Source organism: Rhinopithecus bieti, unplaced genomic scaffold (assembly GCF_001698545.2).
Source record: "Rhinopithecus bieti isolate Rb0 unplaced genomic scaffold, ASM169854v2 scaffold_76, whole genome shotgun sequence".
In the NCBI taxonomy this organism is placed as follows: domain Eukaryota; kingdom Metazoa; phylum Chordata; class Mammalia; order Primates; family Cercopithecidae; genus Rhinopithecus; species Rhinopithecus bieti.
Genome location: NW_016803343.1, coordinates 1,809,729 through 1,811,686, shown reverse-complemented (window position 1 = coordinate 1,811,686; position 1,958 = coordinate 1,809,729).

The following is a 1,958-nucleotide window of genomic DNA, read 5'->3' as shown; positions in this document are numbered from 1 at the left end:
TCTCAGCTCACTGCAACCTCTGCCTTCCGGATTCAAGTGATTCTCCTGCCTCAGCCACCTGAACAGCTGGGATTACAGGCATGCGCCACCACGCTCAGCTAATTTTGTATCTTTAGTAGAGACAAGCTTTCTCCATGTTGGTCAGGCTGGTCTTGAACTCCCGACCTCAGGTGATCTGCCCGCCTCAGCCTCCCAAAGTGCTGGGATTACAGACGTGAGCCACCGCGTCCGGCCAGATGTACTTCTTTAGAGGGAGAAGTGAGATAGCTAGGTGGGAGGGGGTCCTCAGAGAAACTCCAGTCAGTCTGCCCACTGAGGTGGAGCCTTGGGAAGTTCACTTTGCAGCAGGGAGGAGACTGGCCCCTCCTCTTCCTGTGTGGAAACTGGGATTTGAATAGCATGTGAGAAGTGCTCTAACAAGACTCTGACCTAGCCAGAGTCCCTGTTTCCCCCTTTTCTTCCTCTTTATCCAATAAAACCCTGCTTTACTCACCCTTCAAACCATCTGTGAGCCTAAATTTTTGCAGCTGTGGGACAGACAAGGACCCCAGCTTTAGCTGAACTAAGGAAAAATTCTACAACACCAGCATTTTGGGAGGCCAAAGCAGCTGGATCACCTGAGCTCAGGAGTTCAAAACTACCCTGGACAACATGGTGAAACCCAGTCTCCACTAAAAATACAAAAATCAGCCAGGTGTGGTGGCACGGGCCTGTAATCCTGGCTCTCAGGAGGCTAAGGCAGGAGAATCACTTGAACCTGGGAGGTGGAGGTTGCAGTGACTGCACTCTAGCCCAGGTGACTTAGCCAGACTTTGTCTCAAAAACAAACAACAAACCCAGTTTATACCAGATTTAGCCAGTGGGAATGTCTCCAAACTGGCTGGTGGGTTCTTTTAACATGGTCCATCAGTATTTGAACTATATGTACATTGTGGCACAGCAGCATGTACTAGGTTCATCTCATACTCTCCTTCCCCAGACATGGAATCAGCCATTTCTCCTGGAAGCCTTGGTTCCTATTATTGGGGAACTGCGTTTAGAAACTAAAGTCTGAATGATGGGTATACATCTGCTTCTTTAAAAATATAAAATGTTGCCAGGCGCGGTGGCTCAAGCCTGTAATCCCAGCACTTTGGGAGGCCGAGACGGGTGGATCACGAGGTCAGGAGATCGAGACCATCCTGGCTAACACGGTGAAACCCCGTCTCTACTAAAAAATACAAAAAACTAGCCGGGCGAGGTGGCGGGCGCCTGTAGTCCCAGCTACTCGGGAGGCTGAGGCAGGAGAATGGCGTGAATCCGGGAGGCGGAGCTTGCACAGAGCTGAGATCCGGCCACTGCACCCCAGCCCGGGTGACAGAGTGAGACTCCGTCTCAAAAAAAAAAAAAATACATAAAATGTTTTATCAAAGACATTTTTAATGAACTAAAAAGATAAGACTTTAGGATTTTTAATGAACTAAAAAGATACGACTTTAGAATTTTATTCACAGGCATAAAATATGAGCTAGGATGCCATGGACTTCAAAAAGTACTTTTTTTGATTTTGGTGGTCTTGAAAGCATTGAAAACTAGGAGTTATTTGATTGTAAACATAGACTTGACCTTAGACTTTTATGAATATCATAATTTATTACTGTAGTGAAGACATTGTAAAAAATACACAAGACCAGGTGCAGTGGTTCATGCCTGTAATCCGAGCACTTTGGGAGGCCAAGGCAGGCGAATCACAGGGTCAGGAGTTCAAGATCAGCCTAGCCAACATGGTGAAACCCCATCTCTACTAAAAATACAAAAAATTAGCTGGGTGTGGTGGCAGGTGCTTGTAATCCCAGCTACTCAGGAGACTGAGGCAGGAGAATCGCTTGAACCCGGGAGGTTACAGTAAGCCGAGACTGCGCCACTGCTTTCCAGCCTGGTCAACAGAGCGAGACTCCATCACAAAAAAAAAAAAAAAA